General features: G+C 44.7%; 1 protein-coding gene and 1 long non-coding RNA gene across 2 annotated transcripts in view; both read left to right on the top strand.

Annotated features, from left to right (window-relative positions):
- Positions 1–23567, top strand: part of LOC106577812 (B-cell receptor CD22) — a 44885-nt gene that overhangs the window by 12253 nt on the left and 9065 nt on the right. The window lies entirely within an intron of this gene.
- LOC106577789 (uncharacterized) lies at positions 19730–21184 on the top strand. Its single transcript, XR_001322201.2, has 3 exons — positions 19730–19896; positions 20508–20768; positions 20971–21184. It is a non-coding gene; the product is annotated as an uncharacterized lncRNA (long non-coding RNA).

Genomic DNA, 23567 nt, shown 5'->3' on the forward strand with positions numbered 1-23567 from the left:
CCATGTGTCACTGTATGTCAACCTGTATGCACCCATGTGTCACTCTCTCGACCTGTATGTCCCTATGTTGTAAACTTTCATTCATAGGCTAGGTTGTAGCAACCTCATGATAGCTATAGGGGAAATTTGAGTGTCATGTAGTAGCCTAAACCTATCAATGTTACATTGAACTGGGTGAATGGAATATGAATGACAGTCATCCAATATGCTGTAATAGAAATAAGGCCATGTTCGTAAAATAAAAATAATATAATATATTGTGTGCGGCTGCTTGGCCATGGAAACCTATTTTATGAAGCTCCCGAGGAACAGTGATTTTGCTGAAGTTGATTCCAGAGGCAGTTTGGAACTCAGTAGTGAGTGTTGCAACCGAGGACTTCAGCACTCGGCTGTCCCATTCTGTAAGTTTGTGTGGCCTACTACTTCTCAGCTGAGCCGTTGTTGCTCCTAGAGGTTTCCACTTCAAAATAACAGCACTTATTGGAAAGGTGGCATCCTATGACGCTGCCATGTTGGAAGTCACTGAGCTCTTCAGTTATGCCATTCTACTGCCAAGGTTTGTCTATGGAGACTGCATGGCTGTGTGCTTGATTTTATACATCTGTCAGCAACAGGTGTGACTGAAATAGCAGAATCCAGTAATTTGAAGTGGTGTCCACATACTTTTGTGTATGTAGTATGGATCTCAAATCAAACTTTATTTGTCACATGCACCAAATACAACAAGTGTAGAGCTTACCGTGAAATGCTTACTTACAAGCCCGTAACCAATAGTGCAGTTTAAGAAAGATTTAAGAAAATATTTACCAAATAAACTAAAGTAAAAAATTATAAAAAAGTAACACAATAACGAGGCTATATACAGGGGGTACCGGTACCGAGTCAATGTGCAGGGACTCAGGTTAGTCGAGGTAATTTGTACATGTACTGTAGGTACAGTAGAAGTGAAGTGACTATGCATAGATAATAAACAGTGAGTAGCAACAGTGTATTAAACAGATGGTGAGGCCATATCTGATACAAAACTATAGATTCCTAATGTTTCTCAGGCTCATATACAACCTGATTAAAAGCTGCAATGACCAACAACTCCAACACTCACAATTGACTTTTTCCCCTCTTACTAGCTCTGACTTTGCTGATAGCTACTTTATTGAGGAAAAAATGTACTTGCTATGACTGTGATATGTGGTTGGCCCATCTAGTTATCTCAAGATGAATGCATTAACTGTAAGTCACTCTGGATAAGAGCATCTGCTAAATGACTAAAATGTCAATGCTCTATAATGGGTAAACACAGTGTAACCAAACAACATCATCATCTGTTGCCACATTTATTGTGCATGTATGACATACTTGATATTCTATAAATAAATGTCTAGTCCAATAAAGGAAATGATTAGCTAACAACATTCATAAATACAGATAAATACATTCATCATAATGTAATTCTCACAGAGCTGCATATCAAGTGAAGTGTTCTCCATTCTGAGCTGCTGCGTTGCTTACGGACCAGAACCCTACAGTTCCTGTGGCTGTGACACAAATGTAGCTTTGTCAGAATTAGAAAGTTACAGTTTAAAAAGTATCCTAAAGTTTGCAATTTTCTCTTAAAAATTGTTGTCTTGATTTGCCAGTGAGATGAGGGCGGTGGGAAGGTAGGCCCCTAAATGGCAATTAATCCAACAAAGAAGATGAGTAGGCAGCCAGCGCGTTGCAATACACTTCAGTGAACTATTAACAGAATATATTTCCATAAGAATAGATGTAGGAACAGTCAGCATGGTGCATCAGGATGCAAAACTGCAACGCGTTTCAACTACTATAGTCCACCCTGGAAATGGCTGGAGTGGAGTTAGTGGAATGGTATCAATTACATGACATTCCATTTGCTCCGTTCCAGACATTAATATGAGCCGTCCTCCCCTCAGTAGCCTCAGCAGCCTCCAGTTATCCTCAGCCAACGTTTGTTGATTTGCCCTAACAAAAAATGCCAGCAAACTGGCTGAAATTAAGATCTTACATCTGTACTTAACTGACAATCACTGGTCACCCCCAAAGCCAATTCCTCCTTCGGCCGCCTTTCCTTCCAGTTCTCTGCTGCCAATGACAGGAACTAACTGCAAAAATCACTGAAGCTGGAGACTCATATCTCCCTCACTAGCTTTAAACACCAGCTTTCAGAGCAGCTCACAGATCACTGCACCTGTACATAGCCCATCTGTAAATAGCCCATCCAACTACCCCATCACCATATTGTTATTTTTTCTATTATTTATTTTGCTCAATGTAACATTGATAGGTTTAGGCTACTACATGATACTCAAATTTTCCCCTTGCACACTCTTGCCTGCTGATATAGGGTGTAATCATTAGTCCAACAGTTGCAAACAAGAGTTTCTATTGGACACATTCAGATATGTTTATCCCTGTATCGTTCCATTTGCTTCCATATAGGAAACAGAATCACATGCAAGCACAGTTCACTTTCATAGTAGCCACATACAAACAGCTTGTTGTACATATAATTCCTTCTTGCATCCATCTATGCACTCTCCTCCTCTCACCTTTTCCCATGGCTGGGGACTTAAGTGCAAAACACATCAGCTGTCTGTGACGAGACGATAACACCTTTCAAACCCAAACCTTCATATCATGAACGCTAACCATTACACACAGCCTACATTGTTGTCACGTCATAGTCAACATAGCTACCAGATCTAACGTGCTAGTAAACCCGCTATAATCTTGCAGTACAGTGTACAGTCAACAGCAAGGACTTTAGCAGTTACACCGGCGGGCCCTAATGCCAATAAATGAATAAAACCAAAAGCTTACCATAACTTGGAAGAGTTCCAGTGTTGGATAGCCGTAGCCAGCTAGCTAACATATCATCCCTATCTGTATAGGGTGTTTGAGTAGGCTAAACTAGCTAGCTGCATTCGATGCTAGCTAAGTAAGTGAAAGTGAAAATATATACTACGAAATATATAAAGAACAAAAATATAAATGCAACATGCAACAATTTAAAAGATTTTACTGAGTTACAGTTCATATGAGGAAATCAGTCAATTTAAATCAATTCATTCGTCCCTAATCTATGGATTTCACATGACTTGGAATTCATACATGTTTCTGTCTGTCACAGATAACTTCAAATAAATGGGCCTCACAACTGGCCTCAGGATCTCGTCACGGTATCTCCGCGCATTCAAATTGACGTCGATAAAATCCAATTGTGTCCATTGTCATAGCTTATGCCTGCTCATACAATAACCCCACTGCCACAATGGGGCACTCTGTTCACAACGTTGGCATCAGCAAACCACTTGCCCATATGACGCCAATTACATTGTCTGCGGTTGTGAGGCCGGTTGAATGTACTGACAAATTCTCTAAAAAGATGGAGGTGGCTTATGGAAAATAAATTAACATTCAATTATCTGGCAACAACTCTGGTGAACATTCCTGCAGTCAGCATGGAAATTGCACGCTCCCTAAAAACTTGAGACATCTGTTGCATTGTGTTGTGTGACAAAACTGCACATTTTAGAGTGTCCTTTTATTGTCGCCAGTACAAGTTGCACCTGTGTAATAATCATGCTGTTTAATTAGCTTCTTGTTATGCCACGCCTGTCAGGTGGATGGATTATTTTGGCCAAAAAGAGAAATGCTCACTTACAGGGATGTAAACAAATTTGTGCACAATATTTAAGAGAAATAAGCTTTTTGTGCATATGGGACATTTCTGTGATATTTTATTTCAGCTCATGAAACATGGGACCAACACTTTACATGTTGCATTTATATTTTTAATTTGTTCAAAACCGTTCAACTATTATCTTTCTCTCTCTTTGAGTTAACTACTGACAACTACTTCCGGCACCGACAAAGATGGCGGCCTCGCTTCGCGTTCCTAAGAAACTATGCAGTATTTAGCTTTTTTATGTGTTATTTCTTACTTTGTTACCCCAGGTAATCTTAGGTTTTATTACGTACAGTCGGGAGGTACTATTGGATATAAGAGCAACGTCAACTCACCAACATTACGACCAGGAATACGACTTCCCCGGAGCGGATCCTCTGTTTGGCTTACCACCCAGGACAATGGATCGGATCCCAGCCGGCTACCCAAAACAACGACGACGTAGAAGGAGCAGACGGAGCGGTCTTCTGGTCAGGCTCCGTCGACGGGCACATCGCGCACTGCTCCCAAGCATACTACTCGCCAACGTCCAGCCTCTTGACAACAAGGTAGACGAAATCCGTGCAAGGGTAGCATTCCAGAGAGACATCTGAGACTGTAACGTTCTTTGTTTCACGGAAACATGGCTCACTCGAGACATGCTATCTGAGTCGGTACAGCCACCTGGTTTCTTCACGCATCGCGTCGACAGAAACAAGCATCTCTCTGGTAAGAAGAAGGGCGGGGGTGTATGCCTTATGATTAACGAGACGTGGTGTGTTCATAACAACATACAGGAAGTCCTTTTGTTCACCTGACTTAGAATTCCTCACAATCAAATGTCGACCGCATTATCTACCAAGAGAATTTTCTTCGATCATAATCACAGTCGTGTATATTCCCCCCAAGCAGACACATCGACGGCCCTGAAAGAACTTCATTGGACTCTATGTAAACTGGAAACCACATATCCTGAGGCTGCATTTATTGTAGCCAGGGATTTTAACAAGGCTAATCTGAAAACAAGGCTCCCCAAATTCTATCAGCATATCGATTGTGCTACTAGGGCTGGCAAAACCCTAGACCACTGTTATTCTAGCTACCACGACGCATATAAGGCCCTCCCCCGCCCTCCCTTCAGAAAAGCTGACCACGACTCCATTTTGTTGCTTCCAGCCTATAGACAGAAACTAAAACAGGAAGCTCCTGGCCTCAGGTCTGTTCAACGCTGGTCCGACCAATCGGATTCCACGCTTCAAGACTGCTTCGATCACGTGGACTGGGATATGTTCCGCATTGCAGCCATCAACAACATTGAAGAATACGCTGATTCGGAGTGCGACTTTATTAATAACAAGTGCATCGGCGATGTCGCACCCACAACGTCTATTAAAACATTCCCAAACCAGAAACCGTGGATTGATGGCAGTATTCGCGCAAAACCGAACACGCAAACCACTGCTTTTAATCAGGGCAAGGTGACCGGAAACATGACCGAATACAAACAGTGTAGCTATTCCCTCCACAAGGCAATCAAACAAGCTAAGCGTCAGTACAGAGACAAAGTGGAGTCACAATTCAACGGCTCAGACACAAGAGGTATGTGGCAGGGTCTACAGTCAATCACTGACTACAAAAGAAAAACCAGCCCCGTCGCGGATCACGATGCCTTGCTCCCAGACAGACTAAAGCTGGTCTGTTTACAGACATATTCAATCAATCCTTATCCCAGTCTGCTATCCCCACATGCTTCAAGAGGGCCACCATTGTTTCTGTTCCCAAGAAAGCTAAGGTAACTGAGCTCAATGACTACCGCCCTGTAGCACTCACTTCCATCATCACGAAGTGCTTTGAGAGACTAGTCAAGGACCATATCACCTCCACCCTACCTGACACCCTAGACCCAATTCAGTTTGCTTACCGACCCAATAGGTCCACAGACGACGCAATCGCCATCACACTACACACTGCCCTAACCCATCTGGATAAGAGGAATACCTATGTAAGAATGCTGTTCATCGATTACAGCTCAGCATTTAACACCATAGTACCCTCCAAACTCGTCATTAAGCTCGAGACCCTGGGTCTCGACCCCGCCCTGTGCAACTGCGTGCTGGACTTTCTGACGGGCCGCCCCCAGGTGGGGAAGGTAGGTAACAACATCTCCACCCCGCTGATCCTCAACACTGGGTCCCCCACACAGACAGCGTGGTGAAGAAGGCGCAGCAGCGCCTCTTCAACCTCAGGAGGCTGAAACACTCACTAACTTTTACAGATGCACAATCGAGAGCATCCTTTCGGGCTGTATCACCACCTGGTACGGCAGCTGCTCCGCCCTCAACCGGAAGGCTCTCCAGAGGGTAGTGAGGTCTGCACAACGCATCACCGGGTGCAAACTACCTGCCCTCCAGGACACCTACACCACCCGATGTCACAGGAAGGCCAGAAAGATCATCATGGACAACAACCACCCGAGCCACTGCCTGTTCACCCCGCTATCATCCAGAAGGCGAGGTCAGTACAGGTGCATCAAAGCAAGGACCGAGAGACTGAAAAACAGCTTCTATCTCAAGGCCATCAGACTGTTAAACAGCCATCACTAACATTGAGTGGCTGTTACCAACATACTGACTCAACTCCAGCCACTTTAATAATGGGAAAATTGATGTAATCAATTTATCACTAGCCACTTTATTACCCTACATTACTCATCTCATATGCATATACTGTACGCTAATACCATCTACTGCATCTTGCCATCTTGATGTAATTAAATGTATTACTAGCCACTTTATATAATGCTTACATACCCTACATTACTCATCTCATATGTATATACTGTACTCTATACAATCTACTGCATCTTGCCATCTTGATGTAATGTATCACTAGCCACTTTAAACAATGCCACTTCATATAATGTTTTCATACCCTACATACCCCCCCACCCTCCCCCCCCAAAAGATATAGATGTACTATTGTAAAGTGGTTGTTCCACTGGATATCATAAGGTGAATGCACCAATTTGTAAGTCGCTCTGGATAAGAGCGTCTGCTAAATGACGTAAATGTAATTACTCATCTCATATGTATATACTGTACCCTATACCATCTACTGCATCTTGCCTATGCCGTTCGGCCATCACTCATTTATATATTTTTATGTACATATTCGTAATTATTCCTTTACACTTATGTGTGTATAAAGTAGTTGTTGTAAATTGTTAGGTTATATTACTTGTTAGATATTACTGCATGGTCGGAACTAGAAGCACAAGCATTTCGCTACACATGCATTAACACCTGCTAACCATGTGTATGTGACAAATACATTTGATTTGATTTTGACATTTTATGCACTGCAGAGCTAGCTATCTGTAGCATATGCTTAGAGTACAGACCAGTACGAACAAATATGACAATGAATGCACTCACTACTCTAAGTTGTTCTGGATCAGAGCGTCTGCAAAATAACTTTACTTAAATGTAAACAATTTAGATTCATTTCTGATCCTTTGATTGGGTGGACAACATGTCAGTTCACGCTGCAAGAGCTCTGGTAGTTTGGAGGACATCCTCTGGATTTTGTCATAATTACTTTGTAAGTCTAAGTTTTGTATTAATGTCAATGTTCCCAGAGGAGGACAGAAGCTAGCTGTCCTCCAGCTACTCCATGGTGCTAGCCTACATAGTGCTGTTGAGGCTGCTGTAGACCTTCATTGCAAAACAATCATTTTAATAAATTATTTGGTGACATGTTAGGTTCTAATTTTCAGAATAAATAACTCAACGGACACTAGAAATGCTTATCCAAGTTTAATTCTTCCCAAAGGTTCGATAAAGCTGCATTCAGACAACACGTTTCCACCACAAGTACAGTTGAAGTAAACAGCTTTAAACAGCTTGGAAAATTCCAGAAAATGATGTCATGGCTTTAGAAGCTTCTGATAGGCTAATTGGCATCATTTGAGTCAATTGGAGGTGTACCTGTGGATGTATTTCCAGGCCTACCTTCAAACTCAGTGCCTCTTTGCTTGACATCATGGGAAAATCTAAAGAAATCAGCCAAGCGTGTGCGAGCAAGGGGGCCTACAAACCTGACTCAGTTACACCAGCTCTGTCTGGAGGAATGGGCTAAAATTCACCCAACTTATTGTGGGTGAAACGTTTGACCCAATTTAAACAATTTAAAGGCAATGCTACCAAATACTAATTGAGTGTATGTAAACTTCTGACCCACTGGGAATATGATGAAATACATAAAAGCTGAAACAAATCATTCTCTCTACTATTATTCTGACATTTCACATTCTTAAAATAAAGTGGTGATCCTAACTGACCTAAGACAGGATTAAATGTCAGGAATTGTGAAAAACTGAGTTTAAATGTATTTGGCTAAGGTGCATGTTAACTTCTGACTTCAACAGTACGTCTAACAGTAGTTCATATACCTGTCAGGGTGTAAAGGGAATCAAGCGCTCTGAAACCAATGATGCTGTACATTTGACCATTTCTGGTAAGTCTAACTAATCACTTAAACATCTACATGAGTAACTAGAATAATTTACTCTGCGTGTACAAAACATTAAGAACACCTTCCTAATACTGAGTTGCAACCGTCCACTTTTTGCCCTCGAAAGAGTCTCAATTCCTCGGGGCATGGACTCTACAAGGTGTCAAAAGCGTTCCACAGGGATGCTGTCCCATGTTTCTTCCAATGCTTCCCACAGGTGTGTCAAGTTGGCTGGACTGTAGATCCAAACCCTATGTTCCCTGGAGAGACAGTTACTCTGACGTGTTCAGTAGAGTCTGACAGTATCTGGAACTATCAGTGGTACAAAGACAGGAATGATAATGTAGTACCTCAATCTGTCAGACACACTATAACAGGAGACACCCTCACCATCAGTAGAGTTACTGAGTCTGACCAGGGTCTCTACTGGTGTCAGGGAGAGAGAAGATCCAGACCCACATCTTCACAACCAAGTAATGTTATTACCCTCACTGTGACTGGTGAGTTACTTTGTTGCTGCTGCTGGTGCTGCTGTTGTTGTTGTTGTTTTTGTTGTTTGTGTGTGTCAGTAAAGTGGATCTTACCACTCAATCCTATTTCAATACCAACAGATTATCAGCCGTCGACTACACGGACTTCAGACAAGGAGGACGTATTCACAGGAGACAGTGTGACACTGAGCTGTACTGTAGAGTCTTCTGGATGGACGTTTTACTGGTACAGACACAGACCAGACTCTACACCAGTAACCACAACCTCTGGATACTCCTACACACTCAGCTGGGTCAGTGTCTCTGATGGAGGACAGTACTGGTGCAGAGCTGGGAGAGGAGACCCAGTTTACTACACCCTATACAGTGACCCAGTCCAGATAAACATTACCGGTGAGATTAAAACAGTTTCATGATAAATGGATGCTGTTTTACATTGATCGAAAGTAATTTAGGGTATAATATTTTGTCTGCTTACTGTATCCCAACAACTGTAGCTAACTTGAAGATGTATTCATGAGTAGACCTATTGATAAATACACACATTTAAAATTGTGTAGCTGTTTATTCATTTAGTTGTCTGTGTTGTGTCTGTGCAGAGAGACATGTGGCTGTTCTGACCCTCCAACCCAACTGGACCCAGATATTCATTAGAGAGACTGTCACTATGAGATGTGACATACAGGGAGGAGGAGATTCTGACTGGAACTACAGATGGTATAAGAATAGTCAGTTAGTGATCCCCTTTATCACAAAGCCTGAGTACAGAATCAGTCCTGTCTACAGGTCTAACAGTGATTCATATACCTGTGAGGGTGTGAAGGGAAACAAGCTCTCCAATACCAGTGATGCTGTACAACTGAATGTGTCTGGTAAGTCTATTTAATCATGTAAACATCTCCATGGGCAACTAGAATAATTTCTTGGATTGAACGTTTTAAACGTATCCTCTGCTTAATCACAGATAAACCCCAACCGGTCCTGAGTATCTCTCCTCAGTGGCTGAACCCTGGAGACTCAGTGACTCTGAGCTCTGAAGTTGACAAGACGTCTACAGGCTGGAGGTTCTCCTGGTACAGGACTGTTCCCTACAGAGCTGGGTTACCCTCCCTATCAGACAAATCTTACTCTCTACAGCCTCTATCTGACAATGTGACTGGTGAAGACTCCTACACTCTGATCCCTGCTGATCCTACTCCCACAGGAGGATATGTGTGTAGAGCTGAGAGAGGAGACCCAGTCTATGATACACTCTACAGTGAACCTCAGTTTCTCTGGTCAAGAGGTAAATAACTGCATTGAAACATATTTAAGTCTCCATCGTGTATAACAAACTATAGTTTTGGCAAGTCGGTTAGGACATCTACTTTGTGCATGACACAAGTAATTTTTCCAACAATTGTTTACAGACAGATTATTTCACTGTCTCACAATTCCAGTGGGTCATAAGTTTACATACATTAAGTTGACTGTGCCTTTTAAACAGGTTGGAAAATTCCAGAAAATGATATCATGGCTTTAGAAGCTTCTGATAGGCTAATTGACATCATTTGAGTCAATTGTAGGTGTACCTGTGAATGTATTTCAAGGCCTACCTTCAAACTCAGTGCCTCTTTGCTTTACATCATGGGGAAATCAGTCAAGACCTCATAAAAAAAATGGTAGTCCTCATGGGACCACGGGACCACGCAGCCGTCATATCGCTCAGGAAAGAGACGCGTTCTGCCTCCTAGAGATGATCGTATTTTAGTGAAAAAGTGCAAATCAATCCCAGAACAACAGCAAAGGACCCTGTGAAGATGCTGGAGGAAACAGTTACAAAAATATCTATATCCACAGTAAAACGAGTCCTATATCAACATAACCTGAAAGGCCGCTCAGCAAGGAAGAAGCCACTGCTCCAAAACCGCCATAGAAAGCCAGACTACGGTTTGCAACTGCACATGGGGACAAAGATTGTACTTTTTGGAGAAATGTTCTCTGGTCTGATGGAACAAAAATAGAACTGCTTGGCCATAATGACCATCATTATGTTTGAAGGAAAAAGGGGGAGGCTTGCAAGCCGAAGAACACCATCCCGACCGTGAAGCACGGGGGTGGCAGCATCATGTTGTGGGGGTGCTTTGCTGCAGGAGGGACTGGTGCACGTCACAATATAGATGGCATCATGAGGCAGGAAATTTTGTGGATATATTGAAGCAACATCTAAAGACATTCAGTCAGGAAGTTAAAGCTTGGTCGCAAATGGGTCTTCCAAATGGACAATGACCCCAAGCATACTTCCAAACTTGTGGCAACATGGCTTAAGGACAACAAAGGTATTGGAGTGGCCATCACAAAGCCCTGACCTCAATCCTATAGAAAATTTGTGGGTAGAACTGAAAGGCATGTGCGAGCAAGGAGGCCTACAAACCAGTTACACCAGCTCTGTCAGGAGGAATGGGCCAAAATTCACCCAACTTATTGTGGGAACCTTGTGGAAGGCTACCTGAAACGTTTCACCCAAGTTACACAATTTAAAGGCAGTGCTACCAAATACTAATTGAGTGTATGTAAACTTCTGACCCACTGGGAATGTGATGAAAGAAATAAATAATTCTCTCAACTATTATTCTGACTTTTCAAAATTTTTAAATAAAGTAGTGGTCCTAACTGACCTAAGACAGGGATTTTTTTACTTGGATTAAATGTCAGGAATTGTGAAAAACCTGAGTTTAAATGTACTTGGCTAACGTGTATGTAAACTTCCGACTTCAACTGTATATATGAATGCATTCCAATAATTTTTGGGGGACAAATGTAATACTTTAATTCCCACCAAAACTTCACTGAACTGCATTCATTATTTGTCCGTGTCAGTAAAAAATATTATGTGCTATAATTCAACAAAAAACTGCACACATGCACACACACAACGAATGAACAATTGACACACATCACATAAACAATGAAATAGAAACACAGCTATGAACAACACAATAACAAAGACATATCTACGTAGACAGTATCTAACTAAAAGTGTCCCTCAGAACCATCTGACTAATGAACAAGTCAACCACCAAACCCCTGAGAAGAGTCAGCTAGCTGACTGTGGTTTTGACACATGCTCCTCCTATAGAAATAGTGTATGTGTGAAGGGAGGTGACAGCTGATTCTGAGACTAGCTGGGATACCAGTAGTCACCATAGCAAAGGTTTGAGGGGAGGCATCTATCTGTACATGGTGGGTGTAAAAGTGAACTAACATCTGCACATTCAAACCACAAGCTCTGATCTCATCTCAGATCTCTATTCTCGTTCCATCCTCCTTTCCTCCAACAAAGAGGTGTGAACCAGTGTAAGGTCATGTAGCCAATCATAAGAAGAAGTTGGTCAGATCATCCCCCGGAGGGCAAGGCGGCGGGTGAGAGACTGTTTCATTTGAGACAGGGGACGAGGAGCGCTCAGGACTTCGCCTTGGAGTTCCGGACTCTCGCCGCGGGATCGGGGTGGAATGAGCGGGCCCTGATTGATCACTATCGCTGCAGTCTAAATGAGGATGTCCGTCGGGAGCTGGCTTGTAGGGACCACGCCATCACCCTCGACCAGCTGGTGGATTTATCCATCAGGCTGGACCACCTACTGGCTACCCGGGGATGTTCTAGTCGGGGTCTGTTCATTCCACCTCCCAGGCCTCCTGCTCCACTGCCCATGGAGATAGGAGGAGCTGCTCCGAGGAAGACCGGAGGGGGGGGCCTCTCCTGCACCCACTGTGGACACAGAGGACACACTGCGGACCGGTGCTGGAGAGGGCCCCCCAGGAGTCCGGAGGGCAGGCAGAGCACTACATCGACCCCCCAGGTGAGTCAGCGCCAGACACACCCAGAGCCCCCTGTCGACCACATGTACACTTCTGTTTGTTTTCCCGATTTTTTTAAATGTATTTATTTATTTATTATTTTTATTTTTTTTCCCTCACTCCCAGTATAAGGCACTAGTCGATTCAGGTGCAGCTGGGAGTTTTATGGACCGTGGGGTCGCTAATAGGTTAGGGATTCCCCTGGTTCAGCTGGACCACCCCTTCCTTGTGCACGCCCTAGATAGTCGACCGCTAGGGTCCGGCCAAGTGGGGGAGGTTACTGTGCCACTGGTTATGACAACGTGGGGGGGTCATGTGGAACGTATCAGCCTATACCTCATCGACTCCCTGGCGTTTCCGGTGGTACTGGGACTCCCCTGGCTAGCCACTCACAACCCTCAGATTTCGTGGAGACAGAGGGCTCTTAAGGGGTGGTCGAGGGAGTGCTCAGGTAGGTGTGTAGGAGTTTCCATCGGTGCAACCACGGTGGAAAGTCCAGACCAAGTCTCTACCGTGCACATTCCTTCTAAATATGCCGATTTGGCTATCGCCTTCAGTAAAACGAAGGCGACTCAATTACCACCCCATCGACAGGGGGATTGTGCGATAAACCTCCAAGCTGACGCGGTTCTTCCTAGGAGTCATGTGTATCCTCTGTCTCAGGAGGAGACGGTGGCTATGGAGACATACGTCGCGGAGTCCTTGAGACAGGGATACATACGGCCATCTAAATCACCCGTCTCCTCAAGTTTCTTTTTTGTGAAGAAGAAGGAGGGAGGCCTGCGCCCGTGCATTGACTATAGACGTCTAAATTCCATCACAGTGGGGTTCAGTTACCAACTACCTCTCATTGCTACGGCAGTGGAGTCATTCCACGGGGCTCGCTTCTGCACCAGACTAGATCTCAGGAGTGCGTATAATCTGGTGCGTATCCGAGGGGGAGACGAGTGGAAAACCGCATTTAGTACCACATCTGGCCATTATGAGTACCTCGTCATGCCGTATGGGTAAAAAAATGCTCCCGCTGTCTTCCAATCCTTTGTGGACGAGGTTCTCCGAGACATGCTCGACAGGGGGTGGTGGTGTACATCGATGACATCTTGATCTACTCCGCCACCCGCGCCGAGCATGTGGCTTTGGTGTGCAGAGTGCTTGGGCGGCTGCTGGAGCATAACCTATACGTCAAGGCTGAGATATGTGAGTTCTCCAAACGAGCCGTCTCTTTCCTAGGATATCGCATTTCCACCACAGGGGTGGTGATGGAATGTGACCGCGTTACGGCTGTGCGTAATTGGCCTACCCCTACCACGGTGAAGGAGGTGCAACGGTTTTTGGGGTTCGCCAATTATTACCGTAGGTTTATCCGGGGTTTTGGTCAGGTGGCAGCTCCCATTACCTCACTGCTGAAGGGGGGTCCGGTGCGGCTGCGGTGGTCGGTGGAGGCGGACAGGGCCTTCCGTCATCTGAAGGTTCTGTTTACTGACGCTCCGGTGCTGGCGCATCCGGATCCCTCCTTGCCATTCGTAGTGGAGGTGGACGCGTCCGAAGCTGGGGTAGGAGCAGTTCTGTCACAGCGTTCGGGCGCTCCTCTGAAGCTCCGCCCCTGCGCTTTCTTTTCTAGGAAGCTAAGCCCGGCGGAGCGCAACTACGATGTGGGGGACAGGGAGTTGTTTGCCGTGATCAAGGCTTTGACAGTGTGGAGACATTGGCTTGAGGGGGCACGTCACCCTTTTCTCATCTGGACCGACCACCATAACCTGGAGTACATCTGGGCAGCGAGGAGACTGAATCCTCGTCAAGCCAGGTGGGCTATGTTCTTTACTAGGTTCCAGTTCACCCTTTCATACATTCCGGGTTCTCGGAACCGAAAGGCCGACGCACTGTTGCGTCTCTATGACACCGAGAAGAGGACCATCGATCCCGCTCCCATACTCCCTGCGTCCTGTCTAGTGGCGCCGGTAGTATGGGAGGTGGATGCGGACATCGAGCGGGCAGTTCAGTCAGAACCCATTCCGCCTCAATGTCCCGCGGGTCTGAGGTTCGTTCCGCTTGGTGTTCGCGATCTCCTGATCCGATGGGCCCACACGTTACCCTCCTCGGGTCATCCTGGGGTGGAACGGACAGTGCGAGGCCTGAAGGGGAAGTACTGGTGGCCCACCTTGGCTGAGGATGTAAGACACTATGTCTCTTCCTGTTCGGTGTGCGCCCAGTGCAAGGCTCCTAGGCACCTGCCTCGAGGGAAACTACAGCCCCTCCCCGTTCCACAGCGACCTTGGTCTCACCTCTCGGTGGATTTCCTAACGGATCTCCCACCGTCCCAGGGGAATACGACGATCCTGGTTGTTGTGGATCGGTTCTCGAAGTCCTGCCGTCTGCTCCCGTTGCCCGGTCTTCCTACGGCCCTACAGACCGCGGAGGCCCTATTCACCCATGTCTTCCGGCACTACGGGGTGCCCGAGGACATCGTATCTGATCGGGGTCCCCAGTTCACCTCCAGAGTGTGGAGGTTGTTTATGGAGAGGCTGGGGTCTCGGTCAGCCTGACCTCGGGTTTCCACCCCGAGAGTAATGGGCAGGTAGAACGCATCAACCAGGATGTGGGCAGGTTTCTGTGGTCATATTGCCAGGACCGGCCAGGGGAGTGGTCGAGGTTCGTGCCATGGGCCGAGATGGCCCTTTTGAAGTTGTATTAGGTTATCAGCCGGTCCTGGTGCCTTGGCAGCAGAGCCAGACGGAGGATCCTGTGGTGGAGGAATGGGTACAGCGCTCTCAGGAGACCTGGAGGGCTGTCCAGGAGTGCCTGAAGCGGGCTATCGGGCGACAAAAGGAGAGCACTGACCGCCGCCGCAGTGAGGCTCCCGTATACAATCCAGGGGAAAGAGTCTGGCTCTCGACCCTCCGCCTGCCCCTCCGCCTGCCCTGCCGGAAGCTGGGTCCGCGATTTGTGGGGCCGTTCAAAGTCCTGAGGAGAATAAACGAGGTGTGTTATAGGTTACAACTCCCTTCATATTACCGCATTAACCCCTCGTTTCATGTGTCTCTCCTCAGGCCGGTGGTAGCTGGTCCACTGCAGGACGCTGAGGTGCGGGAGGTCCCTCCGCCCCCCCTGGACATCGGGGGGGGGGGGGGGGCCCGGCGTACACAGTCCGGGCCATCCTGGACTCCCGACGTCGGGTAGGGGGCCTGCAGTACCTCGTGGACTGGGAGGGGTACGGCCCGGAGGAGAGGTGCTGGGTTCCGGTGGAGGACATTTTGGATCCCACTATGCTCCAGGAGTTCCATCGTCTCCGTCCGGACCGGCCGGCGCCTCGCCCTCCGGGTCGTCCCCGAGGCCGGCGTCGGCGCGCTGCGGGAGCCGCGCGTCAGGGGAGGGGTACTGTCACAGTATCCACAGAAAATGGTGCCCCTCCTCGGCCGGGCGGCGCTCGGCGGTCGTCGGCGCCGGTCTACTAGCTGCAGCCGATCTGTGTTTCTGTGTTCATTGTGTTTTGTCTGTCTAGGTCCGCACCTCTTGTCATTTCTGTCATTAGTGGGGGGGTATTTCGTTTGTTCCTTTGGGGTTGTGTGTTGTGCGGGATTGTTTGTTTGTCAGCGGGTTTACGCTGTGGCCGTGTCTTCTCTATCGTTTTTATATTGGAGGATTTATTTTCTCGCCGGGCTGCTTCCCCGTGCGTGATTTTCCCTTTATGGATTACCTGTTTCCCTTTTGGGTATTGTGCACTCCCAGTGCCTTTTTGATCACCTAGTGTTTGGGTGTGAATAAACTTCGAGCTACTGGACAATATCTCCTGCATTTGACTCTACTCCTTCCTCCTGCCCCGAGTACCCGTGACGAGGGGTTTGTCAGAAGAACTGTAGTTCATAGAAAGTCACTTGTCAGTGGAACAGAATGAACAACACATTGCTCTGTGTGCTGCTCTGTACGTACTGACGTTGTATTAGTGTGTTTGTCTATGAGCACAGTGCACTAATGTTAATATTACTACTATATTACTATAGTACTATACACTTCTGTATTACTTCTGTACTGTAATGACTTTCTTTGTCTTTGTTGAAGTGCTGAGTATCCTCATCTACTGTGGACACTGTGGTGAAGATGATGGTAGATATTCATTTATTTGATCAAACCTCCGTCTCTTTATGTTTCATCATCTTTGTCTCTGCTTTTCCTTCCTCACGTTCATTAATGTTATGAGAAAAGGTGATTCAGTTGTGTATGTATGATCTGTAAAGAGGTAGGAAACATAGTTTATGTACATGTTTTACTTGACTGATAGGTAATTGTGTTATGATGGTTGTGTTTATGCAGGTAGACTAAAGCCTGTATTGGAGCCAGTATGATACGTCATACCAGTTGTATTTCTGTCTGCTTGAACTCCAGCAACTCAGATACACATAAAAACATGAAAAGACCCAGGGAATCAATAGAACATCATTTAGAGATGCACAAAAACAAATAACTTTCAAAATGAGTGAACCTTTCCTGTAAGTTGTAAAAATGTGCTTATTTTGTCATGTGAAAATGTATGAAAAAAGTTACGTAATCACATGTGAAAATCCACATGTGAACCTTCATGTAAAATATCATCACATGTGAAGTGTTCCAAAACCACATGTTTTCACATGATTTCACATCTGACCAGTCTGACAGCATCTCACCATAAACTCATGGAGCATGAAGGTACTGATAGGAATGAAAGATCTCATGATCTGACTTTGCTGTCATAACGATATGAATGAAAGAGCTAATCAGATCTTTCATTAGAAGTTTTATTTTTTACAAACAAATCTCGATTTTGTATGTAAATGGCATGTTATAGAAGGGTTCAGTCTACAGGTAACTGCCAAAATAAAGGAAACACTTCAATAAATTAGGGATGCAAAATCAAATCAAAGTGTATTTGTCATGTACACCGAATGCAACAGGTGTAGTAGACCTTACAGTGAAATGCTTACTTACAGGCCCTAACCAACAGTGCAAATTTTAAGTAAAAAATATGTATTAGGTGAACAATAGATATCCTCTATGGGCTAGGTAGCGTCCCACCCGTGGTGCACTCCATCAACAGCAGGTGCATCTCAAGAGCGGCAAATTTGAATCCAAATAAATGTCAAAATTCAAATTTTTCAAACATACAACTATTTTACACCCTTTGAAAGATAAACATCTCCTTAATCTAACCACGTTTTACGATTTCAAAAAGGTTTTACGGCGAAAGCATAAATTTAGAGTATGTTAGGACAGTACATTTACAAGAGTTGTGTGTAATGTTTTGTCAATTCAAAGACAGGGTCACCAAAACCATAAAACCAGCTAAAATGATGCACTAACCTTTTGCAATCTCCATCAGATGACACTCCTAGGACATTATGTTAGACAATGCATGCATTTTTAGTTCTATCAAGTTCATATTTATATCCAAAAACAGCGTTTTACTATGGCATTGATGTTGAGGAAATCGTTTCCCTCCAATAACCGGCAGTCAATTCAACACCACAAATTAAATAATTAAAATTAGAAAACATTGGTAAAATATTATATTGTCATTTAAAGAATTATAGATTTACATCTCTTGAACGCAATCAACTTGCCAGATTTAAAAATAACCTTACTGGGAAATCACACTTTGCAATAATCTGAGCACTGCGCCCAGAAAAATACGCGTTGCGATACAGACTAGACGTCATGTTGGGGAGATCTAAAATCGAAAATACTATGTAAATAATCCATTACCTTTGATTCTCTTCATCAGATGTCACTTCCAGGTATCACAGGTCCATAACGAATGTAGTTTTGTTCAAAAAAGCTCATCATTTATGTCCAAAAATCTCCGTCTTGTTAGCACATGATCTAAGCCAGCCGGACTTCTCGTCATGAACGAGGGGAAAAAAATATTTACGTTCGTTCAAACATGTCAAACGTTGTATAGCATAAATCATTAGGGCCTTTTTTAACCAGAACATGAATAATATTCAAGGTGGACGAATGCATACTCTTTTATAACGTATTGGAACGAGGGTACCCAACATGAACTCGCGCCAGGTGTCTAATGGGCCATCATCGTTCCATGGCTCTTGTTCGGTCAGATCTCCCTCCAGAAGACTCAAAACACTTTGTAAAGGCTGGTGACATCTAGTGGAAGCAATAGGAAGTGCCAAAATATTCCTCAGCCCCTGTGTTTTTCAATGGGATAGGTTTAAAGGTAATACAACACATCAGGTATCCACTTCCTGTCAGAAAATGTCTCAGGGTTTTGCCTGCCAAATGAGTTCTGTTATACTCACAGACACCATTCAAACAGTTTTAGAAAATTTAGGGTGTTTTCTATCCATATGTAATAAGTATATGCATATTCTAGTTACTGGGTAGGAGTGGTAACCAGATTAAATCGGGTATGTTTTTTTATCCAGCCGTGTCAATACTGCCCCCTAGCCCTAACAGGTAAGGAAATAAAAAAACAACAGTAAAAAGACAGTGAAAAATAACAGTAGCAAGTATATTGAAAGCATGGGGTGCTTCCACACAGGAAGTTGTAGACACTTGTAGAATTTGTGCCAAGGCGCATTGAAGCTGTTCTGGTGGCTCGTGGTGCCCCAACGCCCTATTAAGAGAATTTATTTTGGTGTTTCCTTTATTTTGTCAGTTACCTGTAGCAGAAGGCTACATGGAGAATGGAACAGTTGGATAGGGAAAATGTCTCGAGTCGTGCTAAATGGAATATAACATTGTGGATAAAGTTCAGTATGACACCATTTCATGCATACAACATCTAAATACCTGCATCATTAAATTGAGAGCTTTATCATTTCTAAAAGGACGTATTTGGGTGATTTTAGAGACTTTGTTCATGTTTTTTGGGGTCCCCACAAGGAGGATGAGGAAGTGATTTGATGTTTGTAAGTTTCTCAAAAACATGTGAAATCACAAAAAAAAGGTGTCTGGACCGTTCTATAACATGGCATTTACATAAATAAAACAAATCTGGTTGTAAAAAAGAAAACTTCTCCTTTAATACACAATATACACTGAGTGAATAAAACATTAAGAACACCTTCCTTGCAACTTTTTATTCAGTTAGTTGTCTGTGTTGTGTCTGTGCAGAGAGACCTGTTGCTGTTCTGACCCTCCAACCTAACTGGTCCCAAATATTCAGAGGAGATTCTATCACTATGAGATGTGACATACAGGGGGGAGGAGACTCTTACTGGCAGTATGAGTGGCATAACAACAGGAAGTTAGTCTACTCTAACAAAAAGCCAGAGTACAGAATCAGTCCTGTGTACACGTCTAACAGTAGTTCATATACCTGTGAGGGTGTGAAGGGAATCAAGCGCTCTGAAACCAGTGATGCTGTACATTTGACAATTTCTGGTAAGTCTAACTAATCATGTAAACATCTCCATGGGTAACTAGAATAATTTACACTGAGTGTACAAAACATTAAGAACACCTTTCTAATATTGAGTTGCAACCGTCCACTTTTTTCCCTCGAAAGAGTCTCAATTCATCAGGGCAGGGACTTTATAAGGTGTCAAAAGCGTTCCACAGGGATACTGTCCCATGTTGATTCCAATGCTTCCCACAGGATTGTCAAGTTGGCTGGATGTCCTTAGAGTGGTGGACCATTCTTGATACACACGTGAATCTGTTGAGTGTGAAAATCCCAGGAGTGTTGAAGTTCTTGGCGCAAACCAATGCACCTGGTACCTACTACCATGCCCCATTCAAAGGCACTTCAATCTTTTGTCTTGCCCATTCACCCTCTGAATGTCACACATAAACAATCCATGTCTCAATTGTCTGAAGGATTAAGAATCCTTCTTTAACTTGTCTTCTCCCCTTCATCTACACTGATTGAAGTGGATTTAACAGGTGACATGGATGGATTTACCTGATTTACCTGGTCAGTCTATGTCATGGAAAGTTCATCATGTTTTGTACACTCAGTGTATATTGGATATATTTTGTTTGTGTTTCCACAGCTCTGCCCAAAGCCACAGTGAGAATCTCTCCTCAGGGTCCCCTCTACTCTGGAGAGACAGTCACTCTGCAGTGTGACATACCAGACTAAACAGACTGGACGTACAACTGGTCCAGAAACAACCAAAAGCTTTCCAGTCCACATGGTAAAACCATCACCATCTCTCTCCCTGACCAGGATGGTCAGTACCAGTGTCTGGGGACCAGGAGAGATCGGCCCCAGCATTCTCAACTCAGTGGAACCGCCCTCATCAGATCAACTGGTGAGCTCGAGACTGATTACATACACCTAGAATTGACTTTTATCAAAACTCTCCAACAGCTAAACCGTTGGAAATGTATCCACATTATGTACACTACCATTCAAAAGTTTGGGGTCACTTAGAAATGTCCTTGTTTTTGAGTTTCAGTGTATGTCAAATAATGTTCAAATAATCTGATTAATTTGATGCTCTTCTCTCACAGCCCTGCCCAAAGCTGAACTGACTGTAGATCCAAACACTGTGTTCCCTGGAGAGACAGTTACTCTGACGTGTTCAGTAGAGTCTGACAGTATCTGGAACTATCAGTGGTACAAAGACAGGAATGATAATGTAGTATCCCAGTCTGTCAGACACACTATAACAGGAGACACCCTCACCATCAGTAGAGCTGCTGAGTCTGACCAGGGTCTCTACTGGTGTCAGGGAGAGAGAAGATCCAGACCCACATCTTCACAACATAGTAATGTTATTACCCTCACTGTGACTGGTGAGTTACTTTGTTGCTGCTGCTGGTGCTGCTGTTGTTGTTGTTGTTGTTGTTGTTGCTGCTGTTGTTGTTGTTTGTGTGTGTCAGTAAAGTGGATCTTCCCACTCAAACCTATTGCAATACCAACAGATTATCAGCCGTCGACTACACTGACTTCAGACAAAGAGGAAGTATTCACAGGAGACAGTGTGACACTGAGCTGTACTGTAGAGTCTTCTGGATGGACGTTTTACTGGTACAGACACAGACCAGACTCTACACCAGTAACCACAACCTCTGGATACTCCTACACACTCAGCTGGGTCAGTGTCTCTGATGGAGGACAGTACTGGTGCAGAGCTGGGAGAGGAGACGCAGTCTACTACACCCTGTACAGTGACCCAGTCCAGATAAACATCACTGGTGAGTCTAAAACGGTTTTATGATAAATAAGATGCTATTTTACATTGATAGAAAGTAGGGTATAATTTTTTGTCTGCTTACTGTATCCCAACAACTGTAGCTAACTCGAAGATGTATTCATGAGTAGACCTATTGATAAATAAATACATTTATAATTGTGTAACTTTTTATTCAGTTAGTTGTCTGTGTTGTGTCTGTGCAGAGACCTGTTGCTGTTCTGACCCTCCAACCCAACTGTACCCAGATATTCATTAGAGAGACTGTTACTATGAGATGTGACATACAGGGAGGACGAGACTCTGGCTGGAACTACATATGGTATAAGAATAGTCAGTTAGTGATCCCCTTTAACACAAAGCCTGAGTACAGAATCAGTCCTGTCTACATGTCTAACAGCGGATCATATACCTGTCAGGGTGTAAAGGGAAACAAGCTCTCCAAGACTAGTGATGCTGTACAACTGACTGTGTCTGGTAAGCCTATTTAAGCTTATACGAGTCATGATGGTTGTCTAGAATATTTTTTACATTGAAAGTTTGAAACCTGCCTTTCCTTCTTTTAACAGGTAAACCCAAGGCTGTCCTGAGTGTCTCTCCTCAGTGGCTGAACCCTGGAGACTCAGTGACTCTGAGCTGTGAAGTTGACAAGACGTCTACAGGCTGGAGGTTCTCCTGGTACAGGACTGTTCCCTACAGAGCTGGGTTACTCTCTCTATCTGACTCATCATACTCTGTAGAGACCCTATCTGACAGTAGTACTGGAACTACAGAGAGCTTCTACACCCTGAGTCCTGCTGGTCACACAGGAGGATATGTGTGTACAGCTGGAAGAGGAGACCCAGTCTATGACACACTCTACAGTGAACCTCAGTTTCTCTGGTCAGGAGGTATCTAACTGTATTAAAACATATTTAATTCCCCCTCATGTGTATAATATATATTATTTAACTAAGGTTTGACTCCGTCTCTCTTTGTTTCAGATCTGCAGCCTTCAGTGTATCTCACAATAAGTCCCAACACAACTCAACTGTCATGTCCTGGCCAGTATAAGGGTTAATTGTTATTGTAGTTTGGTCAGGACGTGGCAGAGGGTATTTGTTTTATGTGGTTCAGGATGGTGTTTGTCTAGAAGGGCATTTGATTTAAGTATTCCGGGGTTTTTTGGGCACTGTCTGATATTCATGTATTCTATGTTTAGTCTAGTGAGTCTGTTTCTATGTTTGGTTGATTGGGGTTGGGACTCTCAGTTGAAGGCAGGTGTTGTCTATTTGCCTTTGATTGAGAGTCCCATATATTAGGGTGTGTTTGTCATTTGTGAGAGATTGTTCTGTGTTTAGCCTTGTGCCTTGCCAGACTGTTTTGTTGATCGTTCGTTCTTTTGTTGTTCATATTGAATTTATTAAACGTCAAGATGAGCATACACATACCTGCTGCATTTTGGTCCTCCTTTTCCAACGACAACCGTGACAGAATCTCCCACCACCAAAGGACCAAGCAGCAGAGGAAGGAGCAGAGGGATTTCGAGTTGGACTGGCGGGAGAAATGGACCTGGGAAGAAGTTCTGGACGGGGCTGGACCTTGGCACCGGGCTGGGGAGTACCGTCGCCCACGGGAGGAAATTGAGGCAGCCAAGGCAGAGAGGCGGAGGTACGAGGCCTTGGACGCGCTGAGGGAGAAGCACGAGAGGCACCCCCAAGAAATGTTTTGGGGGGGCACACGGGTAGTTTGGCTAGGCCAAGGAAGAGCCGGAAGCCAGCTACCCGTGGTTATATGGAGGAGCGTATGAGGTGGAGGGCGCCATGTTTCGCTGAGGTGCGCACTATCTCACCCATACGCACGCACAGTCCGGTGCGCGCCATTCCAGCCCCGCGCAGATGCCGTGCTAGAGTGGGCATCCAGCCTGGGAGGAGG

Source organism: Salmo salar, chromosome ssa18, assembly GCF_905237065.1.
Source record: "Salmo salar chromosome ssa18, Ssal_v3.1, whole genome shotgun sequence".
Taxonomy (NCBI): domain Eukaryota; kingdom Metazoa; phylum Chordata; class Actinopteri; order Salmoniformes; family Salmonidae; genus Salmo; species Salmo salar.